This window comes from Helianthus annuus, chromosome 16 (genome assembly GCF_002127325.2).
Source record: "Helianthus annuus cultivar XRQ/B chromosome 16, HanXRQr2.0-SUNRISE, whole genome shotgun sequence".
NCBI classification, from domain to species: Eukaryota; Viridiplantae; Streptophyta; class Magnoliopsida; order Asterales; family Asteraceae; genus Helianthus; species Helianthus annuus.
In genome coordinates this window covers 143,937,434-143,952,990 of record NC_035448.2, presented here as the reverse complement: position 1 = coordinate 143,952,990, position 15,557 = coordinate 143,937,434, and positions in this window count along the sequence as shown.

Here is a 15,557-nt window from a genome sequence, read left to right as displayed (position 1 = left end):
CTTGGGCCGGTTGGGCCATACCACTCGGAACCAAACCCACTAGGGGTGTACCGGCCTTGAAACGGGTATAAAAACCCAAAACCCCCACACACACTCCTCTTCTCCACTCTTCCTCATTTCACACCCTCTCACTCCTCCTAGCTCTCTCTCTCTCTAGAAAAACCCTAAAACCCACTAATCAACCTCCATTCTCTCGGAATCAACGGGTGGAAGCTTGGAGCTCCGAAGCTAGCCGTCGGTCATCACTCAAGGACCTCCTCTCAAACTGTCTTCCCCGCACTTTTGCATCCGAACATCTTTCGGTTAGTTTGATCTTTTGTTTATAGTTAATGTGTATAAAAGGTGCTTGTTTGCGAGTGGTTTGGATGATTTACAAGTTGGTCTTTGAATGATAAGATGTAGACCGAGTGATATGCATGATTGTTGAATAGATTTATGTTAGTTCAATCAATGTGCACATAAATGCTCTTGAAGGAGAAGAATGCGATATTACATATTATTGCTTATTGTTATGCTTTTAAGATCATATTAGTGATGACTTGATGTGATATGAACATATGATGAACTAATTGGGTGTTGTTATGAATATGTATTGAATATGGTATGAACATAGGATGAACATGTTTGATTTATTGTAGGAAAACCCTAAAATGATGAACTATTTGAATGTGGCTTGAATACTTGAATATGTGAAGAACATGTTGAAGGTGATATGAATATTTGAAAATCATGTTGTTTGATCCGATTGTTTGGGAAATCAGACAACAAAACATGTTGGTGGAATGTTATTGGTTAGTACACATTATCACAAACATGAAATTCTATTGGCTAGTACATTGGACAGGTTCTAGAAGGATTCTGGTGCACGTAACTGTGGTTGCGAGTCGGAACCCTTGGTTGCGACTCGAGACCAAAGCATGATGAACCGAGACGGGCTTCAGGGACTCGAGACCGACTAAGTCTCGACTCGAGACGACATGATCTTGACTCGAGACTGGGCTCGAGACTCCTGAGATTGCGACTCGCAAGCAGCACACTCGAGACCAAAACGTGATTCTTCGAGATCTCCCGGTTGCGACTCGAGACCGTGTATTCTCGAGTCGAGACCACCCTTGTCTCGACTGGGCTGCCTACGTGTTATTGGGCCACGACTTGTTGGGCTATCTGTTGACTGGGCTGCATGTGTTTCTGTTACTGTTTGTTTGTGAAAATGTTAGGGCAGGCCCAATAACCCAACTGTTTGAATGTATGCATCCTAAGTGTGTCTATACGTGTTTGCTATACGTGATTACTTGTACCCCAACTTGACTTATATTTGGTAACCATGCTAGGACGTGGTGACCAACGTGATTGACCCGGGTATTTAATCTACCGAGCAACCCAAGGTGAGTTCACAACTTAAAGCATGCGTTCCCGGTGGTTTGGGAAACGGAACTAAAAACAACACTATCCCCTTGAGGGATACAACTTACTTTCTTCCCTTGTTATTGGGAACCTTTAGTTAATTACTGTTTATACGGAATGCAACAAACGGCACTAAGCGAAACTCTATCACTCAAGTCCCTACTACATAATACCGATTAGTCGCCGGGGCCAGGCGAACGGGTTATTAGTTGATAGCGCTATTTAGGTTTTACCAACCTCACACCGTGCCATGGTATGGGATCGGTCGTGAACTAATGTACTCAGGCATCCGTCAATGATGATAGAACATTGACATCGGGGCATCCTGCGGAAACGCAAACGGTTACCTAGTGTTCGGTATTGGAAAAACAGTTTAGTCGCTAACTTTTGGGGTAGCTCCCCATGGCATGTATAAACGGATAAATTAACTGGTGAAACAAGTTTTTGGTAATTAAAACTGGACAACTAGTGAACTCGCTCAACATTATTGTTGACACCTTACTGCATGCCTTGCAAGTAACCAGTGACTGAGGAGCTGCTGCTTGGAGATGTGTAGTGTTCGTCCACCCCTGTGTTGGGTGTTAAATAAACATGAACTATGAACCTTGTTTAAAACTGTTTTACTTATGCTTCCGCTACTTATTGAACTTAAGACTTTAAACTCTGAACTTGATATTTGCTAATCGTATGGTTAGTAAGTATTACTTGGCTATTAATTCAATTATTCAGTATAATTGGTGGCTGGATCCTGGTCAGTCACGCCCTCAAGCGGATGGTACTCCGCAGGTGGAATTTGGGGGTGTGACATGGCAATATAGCAATATAAACCGGTTGGGGTCATAAAAGCTGTATCCTCTTGGTCAGATGGCTCCATCTGAATTTGTTGGAATCCAGATGAGGCATCCATAAAGGTTAACAGTTCATGCCCCGCCGTTGCATCCACCATGGAGTCAATGTAAGGTAATGGGAAAGGATCCTTGGGACATGCCTTATTCAAATCAGTGAAATCGACACACACCCTCCACTTTCCGTTTTTCTTTTGAACAACGACCACATTGGCTAGCCATTTTGGATACTTTACCTCTCTAATCATACCTGCTCGAAGTAATCTTTCTACTTCTTCCTGGATAATGGCATTTCTTTCCGGTGCAAACTTCCTCCTTTTTTGGTGGATTAGTTTGATTGACCTGTCAATGCCAAGTTTATGAGTTATAATATCCTTAGATATACCTGTCATATCCTCGTGTTTCCATGCAAAGGTAGACTTTCTTCTTTTGAGGAAGGATATTATGTCTTCTTTCATCTTGCCAAGGATCCCTGATCCGACATAGATTTTTGATTCAGGATCATTAGGATCCAAAAGGATTTCGTCCACATCCTGTTCTCTCGCCTCCAAGACATTCCTTGGAGGATACTGTAATTGCTATTGCTCCCTTGGCTTCGAGGTTGGTTTCATTGACGAGGTGTAACAATCCTTAGCCTCCTGCTGATCACTGTCGATCTTGATTTCCCCATGGGCTAGGGAGCTTCACACATTGATGGTAGGTGGATGGGACTGCCTTCATATCATGTATCCAGGGTCTGCCAAGGATAACATTACAACAAGACAAACAGTCAATAACACAAAATTTTTGATAATTATGTAATCCTTCCACATAAATTGGGAGTTTGATGTCCCCCAGGGTTTTCTTAGTTTCGCCACTGAATCCCACAAGTATGGAGGATCTTGGTGTGATATCTGATTCAGGGATACCCATCTTCTTCAGAACATCAAGCTGGATAATGTTTACTGAGCTTCCTCCGTCGATAAGGATCCTGCGGACAAAATGGTTAGAGATAAAGAGAGTGATGACTAGACTATCATGATGAGGATCCTGGATGTTAATTCTATCATCCTCATCGAAGGTTATAGCTTTTCCTTCCGAGACACTTGATGTTCGAATGGGCCTTTCTCCGTTATCCATTTTAGCTTCCTTTGCATGCCTTTTAGATTCCGAAAAGGATGTACCACAGATGTCTGATCCTCCAAAAATAAAGTTGATTACTTGTGCATCTGCCAGAGGAGCTGGAGCTTTCTCAGGGATCCTCTCAGGATCCTGAGTTCTTTGCTTTTTTCTTCCCAACAACTCTTTTAGATGCCCCTTGCTTAGCAGATGTCCAATTTCCTTTCTTAATGCGATGCATTCTTCAGTTAAATGCCCGAAATCCTCGTGGTATGCACACCACTTTGACTTGTCTTTAGTTCCAGTTGGTTTGTCGTTTTTTCTGGGCCATCTAGCTTTTTCTCCTAGATTCTGCATTGCAAGGATTAGTTCATGATTATCAACGGAAAAACAATATTCTGAAATCGGAGGATAATCCTCATCATCTTCTTCTTGGTCAACGGCATGCACGTTCTGGTTGTCATTCCTATTGTAGGATTTGAATCTGTTGCTTTTGAAAGAGGATCCTTGCTTTTCTTGCTTTGAGGATCCTGCTTGTCTCTCCTGGATCCTCTTGTCATCCTCTAGCCGGATGAACCTGAGTGCCCGAGTTCTTACTTCATCTAGGTTCCTGCATGGTGTCATAACAAGATCATCATAGAACAATGAATCCTTAAGCAATCCCATATTGAAGGCCTCAACAGCTGTGGCCATATCCAAGTTAGGAATGTCCAAGGATTCTTTACTAAACTTGGTTATGTAATCCCTTAATGATTCATTATGACCCTGAGTTACCCTGTATAAATCACTAGTCAATCTTTCAAATTTTCTACTACAAGAGAATTGATTATTGAATAAATTAACTAAATTAGCAAATGAAGTAATAGAGTAAGGGGGAAGACTTAGCAGCCATTTAAGAGCTGATCCAGTAAGAGTGGATCCAAATCCTTTGCATAAGCATGCTTCCTTTAACTTTTCTGGAATTGGATTGATCTCCATTCTCTCCCTGTATTGTGCTATGTGTTCCTCAGGATCCGTTGTACCATCATACAGCTTCATAGTAGGGATATGGAGCCTTTTGGGTATCTCAGCATCACAAATTGGTGGTGCAAAACGAGATACCTTATGGCTTCCATCTGCAATCTCCGGGATAAGTTTGACTACCCCTGGAACACTTGATATCATATCCTTCAGTTTTTGTAGTTCTCTGGCCATAGCATGATTGATACCTGTATCCTGCATGAATCCATGGTTAGTGGTAAGAGAATTATTAAAAGTGTTACCTCCCATCGGGTTCAAGTTAGGAACATTGGGTGTGAATCCATATTGCTGGGATTCTGGGATAATGGATGGACCAGTGGAAGCAATGGTCTGCATTGGAATAAAATCTCCTTGATGGACATCTGGACTTCCTGTCTGCAAATTCTTCAAGGATCCTGGTATCTGAAGGGATCCCTGAATATGGGATGATCCTGGAACGAGGGAGGATCCTTGAACCTGAGATAACCCTGGAACGAAGGAGGATCCTTGAACCTGGGATGATCCTGGAACGAAGGAGGATCCTTGAACCTGGGATAACCCTGGAACGAAGGAGGATCCTTGAACCTGGGATGATCCTGGAACGAAGGAGGATCCTGAATTCGTGAAGGGTCCCATATGCTGAGTATAGGATCCCGCCGGTTGGAAATATGATCCTGATGCCTGAGTCATTGCTGCTGGGCCGAAATGCACTCCTCTTGATCCACCCATATGTTGAATGTCTGGGGCCTCTGATGGCTGAGAAGTAATCATTAGAGTATCAAAATTCAAAGATTTGGGCATCAGTGGGGAATGATCCTCTGCCGTTTTCTTTTGCCTTTTGAGATCTCCGATTTCTCTGAGGATCCTGTCATTAGTTTCATCCTGCTGCTGCATACGATCCCTCATCTGCAAAATCAAAGTAAATATATCACTAGTACTGGGAACAGAAGAAGTTAGAGCAGAAGATGATGGTTTAGAGGAGATAGAAGTTGGTCTCTTCTCAGCATTTTTCTGAGATCCAGCTGGTGGTGGAGGCAAAGGAGGAATGCCAGTAGATGAATTGACTGCCGACATCGCTGTGGAGGTATTCTTCAACGACGAAGCCATGCAACACTCCGGAATGATCACCAACAGAAAAACTTTCTTATGAATGAAGCACCAATTGCCCCACGGTGGGCGCCAAACTGTTTTGGTCAAAAATCACACAAGGATAATGCAACCAAACTCTTATGTAAACGGGGAATGATGCTTGGTATGTTGAACAAAGTAAAGGATCACTTTGATGTAAAATACGCAAATGACACAAGGATTTATACGAGGAAAAAGCCCTTGATCAATGAATGATCTCCGGCATAAAAAACCTCGGGTGATGGCAACTACCGATCACCAAGCTTCAATATATCAAACAATATTTTTACAACTTCGGATGGTAACGAGCTAAGTACAAGGATCACTATAGTATCGTGTGTCAAAGCGTGTGAGAAATGTGTTGTATCTTCCGAATGTGGAAGAGTGCTATTTATACAAGTGTGAGTGGTCGTATTTTAGGTAAATAACCTAACTATTAGCTTGTTACCCCTTTAGGAATAGAAGTAAATCTAGCCTAAATTATCGCCCTTAAATTATGCTGAGTTTCCATATCGTCCTCAACGTCCATCTTTGATTATGCAAATGCCAAAGTTGTTGTGACGAGTTCCTTGTTTACGTTTCTAAGAGCGGATCCTACTTGAAATCCCTGCAAGATAACATTAAATCCAAGGAGAACAACTGTTAGTATGAGGATCCCTAGAATGGTCCGTGATCCTGATCCTGGAATTCTTCTGAGGATCACTATCTGCCAAAGAATCAAGGATCACTGGTTAGGATCACATGTAAGGATCATAAGTCATAGAAATCCAGCCCTAACAATTAGAAACCTTAGGAACGGATGTATGGTACGTCTACCATTATACGTAGGATCCTGGGTATAGCCAGTACGATGAGGTTATCAGCCCCTAAAGCGAGTACTGGTCCCAAAGACGTGAACTATACCAGGATCATCGTGCGCTACAGGCGAAAACTGGGGACAAGCCCAAGGATAACTGGGGACAAGCCCAAGGATCTGAGTTGCTTCTGAAGGTTGTCGACATTATGCTAAGGATACCTGAACTTATCAGAACTCAAAATCTCGTGAGAGAAGGATGAAGGATACATGATCCTTATCCTTAAATAAGAAGATATGTAAATAAGAGTTCAAGCTTAGGACATTACCAGAGTAAGGATCATTGATGCTTCAGGGATCCTTGAAGGATACTTCCAATGTAAGGATCACTCATGCCAGAAGGATCCTGCTTACATTAAATATTTTTTCAAGTGGACAGCATTCCAGGCTCTTGGTAACAGATTACCCTCCATGGTAAGCAACCTATATGCCCCCTTTCCTGCTTCGGCTTCGATCAAATAAGGGCCTTCGCATTTTGGTGCCAATTTCCCATCAGCAGGATTGGTGGTATTTTGGAATGCTTTCCTCAATACCATATCCCCAACTTGGAATTTCCTTATCCTGACATTTTTGTTGTAAGCACCAGCCATTTTTTGTTGGTAGCTAGCCATCCTTATCCTAGCCAGATCCCTGATTTCTTCGATAGTATCCAAGTCTTGAGCCAGGTTTGCATCGTTCTCCTTAGGATCACGGGTACTTGTTCTAGCAGTTGGAACCACCATTTCTGTTGGGATCACTGATTCTGCTCCAAACACCAAAGAGAAGGGTGTTTGACCAGTAGCATTCTTGGGGGTTGTCCTATCAGCCCAAAGCACATAAGGCAATTCCTCTGCCCATTTCCCCTTCTTGGATCCAAGTTTCTTCTTCAGATTGTTGATGATGATCTTGTTGGATGATTCTGCTTGACCATTGGCTTGTGGGTGGACTGGTGTTGATGTTATCATCTTAATCCCCCAACTGTCACAAAAGTTAGTAGTCCTGCTCCCAATAAATTGGGAACCATTATCACATATAATTTCAGAAGGAATGCCAAATCTAGTTATAATGTTTCTCTTAATAAAGGATATAACTTCTTTCTCTCTGACCTGGGCAAAAGCTTCAGCCTCTATCCACTTGGAGAAGTAGTCAGTCATAGCAAGCATGAATACTTTTCCACCAGGTGCCTTAGGGAGCTTGCCAACTATATCCATCCCCCATTTCATAAATGGCCAAGAGGATGGTATAGGATGTAGAAATTCAGCCGGCTGATGAAGGATATTGCTGTGTCTTTGACAAGGATCACACTTCTTAGCATACTCCACAGCATCCCTTTTCATAGTTGGCCAGTAGTATCCTGTCCTTAAGATCCTTGAGAACAATGCCCTGCCCCCAGTGTGGTTTCCACAATCTCCTTCATGGAAATCTTTTAACACTTCTTGAACTTCAGGATCCTCGATACATCTTAAATATGGTCCTGCAAGAGATCGCTTATATAGCATATTATTTAAGATTGTGAATTGAGATACCTTAATTCTGAAAGCCCTAGGATTTTCTCCGATAGGAATCTCTCCGTGTTGTAAGTATCTCATGATTGGTGAGATCCATGATCCTGAACAAGATTGAGTATCCTCACTAGGGATTATTGCAGAATCCTCTTCTATTTCCATGGCCACCTGATTTTCAATAGCAGGAGCCAGGATATGGATGATGGGGATACTTATATCCTCTGGGATCTTCAAAGATGATCCTAGATTGGCCAATGCATCAGCTCCTGTATTTTCCTCCCTTGGTACCTGTGTCAAACTGAAAGAAACAAAGGAGAGTGCCAATTCTTTGACTATCTCTAAATATTTGGTTAGTTTTTCACCTTTAACAGCATAGGATCCATTAAAGTGATTAGTGATCAACAATGAATCCACGTATGCCTCAAGATACCTGATCCCCATATGCTTAGCAATTTGCAAACCAGCAATTAAGGCTTCATATTCAGCCTCATTATTAGTGGCTTGGAACTCACAAGCTATGGAATGGGGTATTATGTCCCCCTGTGGCGATTTTAGTAGTATACCAAGCCCCGTGCCTTTAACATTTGAGGATCCGTCAGTATGTAGTATCCAAGGATCCTTAGTTTCATCCAGCTGCTGGACTTCCAATTCGGCTTCCTTTTGTAAATCACTACTGAAATCAGCCACAAAGTCTGCTAATGCTTGGGATTTGATGGCTGTTCTGGGCTCATATCTTATATCATGGGCACTAAGCTTTACTGCCCACTTAGCCATTCTTCCGGACATTTCTGGTTTCCTGAGGACATTCTTAATTGGGAAATTAGTTTTAACAACAATAACATGGGTTTCAAAATAATGTCTTAGTTTAGTAGATGCCATAATCAGTGCAAGAATAAGTTTTTCAAGGTGTGAATACCTGGATTCAGCATCAAGTAAACTCTTACTTACATAATAGACAGGATATTGTGTACCTTCATGATCCTTAACAAGGACTGCACTTACTGCTTTTGAGGATACCGCAAGGTATAAGGATAACACATCTCCTTTTTCTGGTTTCATCAATGCTGGGGCTGAGGACATGTATTCTTTTAGGGCTTGTAAAGCATTCTCATGCTTTTCAGTCCATTCGAATTTCTTGTTCTTTCTTAGGATATCATAGAATTCTTTACACTTTTCTGAGGATTTGGATATGAATCTGTTTAGAGCTGCTATCCTGCCTGTTAGCCTTTGCACATCCTTAGCGTTGGCAGGGGATTTGATATTCACCAACGCTTTGATTCGTTCCGGGATTGCTTCAATGCCCCTCTGGGTTACCATATATCCTAAGAATTTACCTGCTTTAACATCAAAGTGACATTTTGAAGGATTAAGCTTCATGTTATAATTATCAAGGATATCAAATGCTTCCTCCAAGTCCCTTAGGTGATCCTCAGCTTTTTTGGATTTCACCACCATATCATCTATGTACACTTCCATAGTTTGTCCAATTTGATCTTTGAACATCATATTCACCAGCCTTTGATATGTTGCACCTGCATTTCTTAATCCAAAAGGCATAGCAATATAACAATATAAACCGGTTGGGGTCATAAAGGCCGTATCCTCTTGGTCAGATGGTTCCATCTGAATTTGTTGGAATCCAGATGACGCATCCATAAAGGTTAACAGTTCGTGACCTGCCGTTGCATCCACCATGGAGTCAATGTGGGGTAATGGGAAAGGATCCTTGGGACATGCCTTATTCAAATCAGTGAAATCGACACATACCCTCCAATTTCCATTTTTCTTTTGAACAACAACCACATTGGCCAGCCATTTTGGATACTTCACTTCTCTAATCATACATGCTCGTAGTAATCTTTCTACCTCTTCCTGGATAATGGCATTTCTTTCTGGTGCAAACTTCCTCCTTTTTTGATGGATAGGTTTAACCGACCTGTCAATGCCAAGTTTATGAGTGATAATATCCTTAGATATACCTGTCATATCCTCATGTTTCCATGCAAAGGTAGATTTTCTTCTTTTGAGGAAGGATACTATATCTTCTTTCATTTTATCAAGGATCCCTGATCCGATGTAGATTTTAGATTCAGGATCATCAGGATCCAAGAGGATTTCGTCCACATCCTGCTCTCTTGCCTCCAAGACACCCCTTGGAGGATACTTTAATTGCTATTGCTCCCTTGATTTCGAGGCTGGTTTCATTGATGAGGTGTAACAATCCTTAGCCTCCTGTTGATCACTATCGATCTTGATTATTCCCCATGGGCTAGGGAGCTTCACACACTGATGGTAGGTGGATGGGACTGCCTTCATATCGTGTATCCAGGGACTGCCAAGGATAACATTACAACAAGACAAACAATCAATAACACAAAATTTTTGATAATTATGTAATCCTTCCACATAAATTGGGAGTTTGATGTCCCCCAGGGTTTTCTTAGTTTCGCCACTAAATCCTACAAGCACGGAGGATCTTGGTGTGATATTTGATTCAGGGATACCCATTTTCTTCAAAACATCAAGCTGGATAATGTTTACTGAGCTTCCTCCGTCAATAAGGATCCTGCGGACGAAATGGTTAGAAATAAAAAGAGTAATAACTAAACTATCATGATGAGGATCCTGGATGTTAATTCTATCATCCTCATCAAAGGTTATGATTTTTCCTTCCGAGATACTCGATGTTCGAATAGGTCTTTCTCCGTTATCCATTTTAGCTTCCTTTGCATGCCTTTTAGCTACTGAGAAGGATGTACCACATATGTCTGATCCTCCAGATAAAAAATTGATCACTTGTGCATCTACTGGAGGAGCTGGAGCCTTCTCAGGGATCCTTTCAGGATCCTGAGTCCTTTGCTTTTTCCTTCCCAACAACTCTTTTAGATGCCCCTTGCTTAGCAGATATCCAATTTCCTTTCTTAATGCGATGCATTCTTCGGTTAAATGCCCAAAATCCTCGTGGTATGCACACCACTTTGATTTGTCTTTAGTTCCGGCTGGTTTGTCATTTTTTCTGGGCCATCTGGCTTTTTCTCCTAGATTCTGCATTGCAAGGATTAGTTCATGGTTATCAACGGAAAAACAGTATTCAGAAATTGGAGGATAATCTTCATCATCCTCTTCTTGGTCAATAGCATGCACGTTCTGGTTGTCAGTTCTGTTATAGGATTTGAATCTGTTGCTTTTGAAAGAGGATCCTTGCTTTTCTTGTTTTGAGGATCTTACTTGTCTCTCCTGGATCCTCTTGTCATCCTCTAGCCGGATGAACCTGAGTGCCCGGGTCCTTACTTCGTCTAAGTTCCTGCATGGTGTCATAACAAGATCATCATAGAACAATGAATCCTTAAGCAATCCCATCTTGAAGGCCTCAACAGCTGTGGCCACATCCAAGTTAGGAATATCTAAGGATTCTTTACTAAATTTGGTTATATAATCCCTTAATGATTCATTATGACCCTGAGTTATCCTGTATAAATCGCTAGTCAATCGTCCAAATTTTCTACTACAAGAAAATTGATTATTGAATAAGTTAACTAAATTAGCAAATGAAGTAATAGAGTAAGGGGGAAGACTTAGCAGCCACTTAAGAGCTGATCCAGTAAGAGTGGATCCAAATCCCTTGCACAGGCATGCTTCCTTTAACTTTTCTGGAATAGGATTGATCTCCATCCTCTCCCTGTATTGTGCTATGTGTTCCTCAGGATCCGTTGTACCATCATACAGCTTCATGGTAGGGATATGGAATCTTTTGGGTATCTCAGCATCACAAATTGGTGGTGCAAAACGAGATACCTTATGGCTTCCATCTGCAATCTCCGGGATAGGTTTGACTACCCGTGGAACACTTGATATCATATCCTTCAGTTTTTGTAGTTCTCTGGCCATAGCATGGTTGCATGGTTAGTGGTAAGAGAATTATTAAAAGTGTTACCTCCCATCGGGTTCAAGTTAGGAACATTGGATGTGAATCCATATTGCTGGGATTCTGGGATGATGGATGGACCAGTGGAAGCAATGGACTGCATCGGAATAAAATCTCCTTGATGGACATCTGGACTTCCTGTTTGCAAATTCTTCAAGGGTCCTGGTATCTGAAGGGATCCCTGAATATGGGATGATCCTGGAACTAAGGAGGATCCTTGAACCTGGGATAATCCTGGAACGAAGGAGGATCCTTGAACCTGGGATGATCCTGGAACGAAGGAGGATCCTTGAACCTGGGATAATCCTGGAACGAAGGAGGATCCTGAGTTCATGAAGGATCCCATATGCTGAGTATAGGATCCTGCCGGTTGGAAGTATGATCCTGATGCCTGAGTCACTACTGCTGGGCCGAAATGCACTCCTCTTAATCCACCCATATGTTGAACGTCTGGGGCCTCTGATGGCTGTGAAGTAATCATCGGAGTATCAAAATTCAAAGATTTGGGCATCAGTGGGGAATGATCCTCTGCCGTTCTCTTTTGTCTTTTGAGATCTCCGATTTCTCTGAGGATCCTGTCATTAGTTTCATCCTGCTGCTGCATACGATCCCTCATCTGCAAAATCAAAGTAAATATATCACTAGTACTGGGAGCAGAGGAAGTTAGAGCAGAAGATGAAGGTTTAGAGAAGATAGGAGTTGGTCTCTTCTCAGCATTTTTCTGAGATCCAGCTGGTGGTGGAGGCAAAGGTGGAATGCCATTAGATGAATTGACTGCAGACATCGCTATGGAAGTATTCTTCAACGATGAAGCCATGCAACACTTCCGGAATGATCACCAACAGAAAAACTTTCTTATGAACGAAGCACCAATTGCCACACGGTGGGCGCCAAATTGTTTTGGTCAAAAATCACTTAAAGATAATGCAACCAAACTTTATGTAAACGGGGAATGATGCTTGGTATGATGAACAAAGTGAAGGATCACTCAAATGTAAAATGCACAAGTGACACAAGGATTTATACGAGGAAAAAGCCCTTGATCAATGAATGATCTCCGGCATAAAAAACCTCGGGTGATGGAAACTACCGATCACCAAACTTCAATATAACAAATAATGGTTACAACTTCGGATGGTAACGAGCTAGGTACAAGGATCACTATAGTATCGTATGCTAAAGCGTGTGAGAAATGTGTGTCCTCTTGCGAATGTTCAAGAGTACCATTTATACAAGTGTGTGTGGTTCTATTTTAGGCAAATCACCTAACTACTAGCTCGTTACCCCTTTAGAAATAGAAGTAAATTTAGCCTAAATAATCGCCCTTGAATTGTGCTGAGTTTCCATATTTGTCATAACGTCCATCTTTGATTATGCATGTGCGAGATTAGCGTGACAGATTCCTTGTTTACGTTGCTAAGACCGGATCCAACTCGTAATTCCTGCAAGATAATATTAAGTCCAAAGAGAACAGTCATTAGTATGAGGATCCTTGGAATGATCCGTGATCCTGATCCTGGAGCTCCTCTGAGGATCACTATCTGCCAAAGAAACAAGGATCACTTGTTAGGATCACATGTTAGGATCATATGTAAGGATCATAGGTCATAAAAATCCAGCCCTAACATAAGGAACCGCCCGATCCGGATAAGTTCCTTGAAATTAGGCAAACTCCATAAGACAGCTTCTAGACACGGGGCTGTGCCCAGGTCAACACGCCCCCGTGTCCACCAAAAGATTCTCTTCTGATTTCATCAGAATACGGACAAAAATGTGTCAGGATTCTGTCTGCACACGGGGCCGTGTCCAGCCAACACGGGGCCGTGTCCAGCGTGCTGTCGTTTTCTATAAATGCAGCAAGATTCCTGCTCATTTGGACCACTTCAAAAGACAGAGATTCCTGGGATCTTCACTCATACTATCCTAGGTATGTTCTAAAAGAAGGTTCTTAAAAACCATCTTGTCTTTTCCACTTTTGTTCATTGCCTTCTCCTTCAATTTGTAATCACTACCTCCATTAAAGCTTGGAAGCTTCATGATTCCAACCTTTATTGTGATGTTTATCAGGTCATTATTCAAGGAATCTTGCTTAAAATGAGTTATACCACTTTGTTTTGAATTATTTGTGCTTAAAATTTACCTACAAACCAAAACTCCAAGATTCCTTGCTTTAAAAACCTGCAGACACACGGGGCCGTGTCCGAGGAACTGTTTCATGAAAATTGAGCTCTTTTCGGTCTGTTTTTCCAGAATGGCGAGCAGAACAAGCGGAACGTCTTCATCGCACTCAAGGAACAACCGACAGAGGAAGAGGTCATCAACGGCGGAAGACTCTCTTGTAAACTATGTTTACGCCTTAAGAGAGGCTATTGATGAAATGACGGGGATGGAAGAAGCATTGGTCGACCGTATAAATCACCTAATGGTGGGACTGGAAGGGTGTCTCCGGGAGGTCAACCTCTTGCACTAGAGGTTGAACATTCTCACCTCTCCTCCTTTGGTGCCTATAATAACCTAAAGGGCATGGGACTTGGTGCCTGAAGTTATCATACCAGCTGAGTGGTACACCATGCACCCGGGACCTCCTCGAGACATATTGCATGGGGTCCCGGTTGGTGTTTCCCCTCCTCCACAAGATGTTGAGGAAAACGAAGCCGCCTTCTTCCTCCCAAGAGAGATAGAAGAATGGCTTTGACAACATCTAGGAAGATAACCCTCGGCCAAGAGTCCTACTACACTTCTCAATACCGGAAAACTATTTCTGGGATTTTGGTTCCTAATGAAAAAGTAGGACTCCTTATGATAATTTTATGTATCACTTGACCTATCTAGTTTAGGACTTTTAACTTTTATTTCTCTTCTTTGTTTATAATTTTTCTAGGAACGTTATGTATTTCTCTCTATGGTTTTAATGAAATGATGGTTTTAGTGTTTGGATGATGTTATGATGAATAAAACACACTCGGGATGGTGAAGGATAACAAGGGAAACGAGAAACATCATCCCATGCACGAAAACAAAGCTTCCCGACAAAAATTCTTCATTACAGCAAGTTCTGCACGGGCCGTGTCCGCCCGACACGGCCCCGTGCTGCACAATCTGCAGAAAACGCCCAGTTCAGGTAACTGGACACGGGCCGTGTTCACTGAACACGCCCCCGTGTCCAGACTTCTGTTTCTTTTTACAAACTTTTGTTACTGGCACTTGAATACGGGGCCGTGCCCGGTCACCACGGGGCCGTGTCCAGAGTGCCAGTAACATAAAATTTTGCTTTTTAACACCTTTTTACACATTCAATTAACCTAAAAACTTGTTTTTGGGACACATTGAGGACAATGTGTAATTTAAGTTTGGGAGGGGGGGGGATGCTAAAACTTTGAATCTTGCAAGTCCTAATTAACAAGCCTTACACAAAACTCTATTGGAACCGCTAATCACCCCAAAATTTTTCAAAAAAAAATTTCATTTTTTTTACTTGTCTAAGTTTAAGTTGGGAATTTCAAGTTCTAAAAAGGTTATATTTTTACAAATTTACAACCGATAGCGTCGTGATAAAAAAAGAACCAACATAAGAAAATTATGAAACGGCATGACAAGCTTAATTAAAATTTGATTATATATACTTGATCACATAAAAACTCATTCCCACAAAAGTGAGTTTTGAGCCTTTATTGAGCATACAAATACATATCTTTACACTAAATGCTCATTTTTCGTTTCTTGTGCGAATAGCCGCTTGGTTCTTACGACTCTAGAACTTGCCACGACAATGCATTCCCGGTCCTTACCAACTTAAACCCGAGTAAGTAAATGATGGAGGC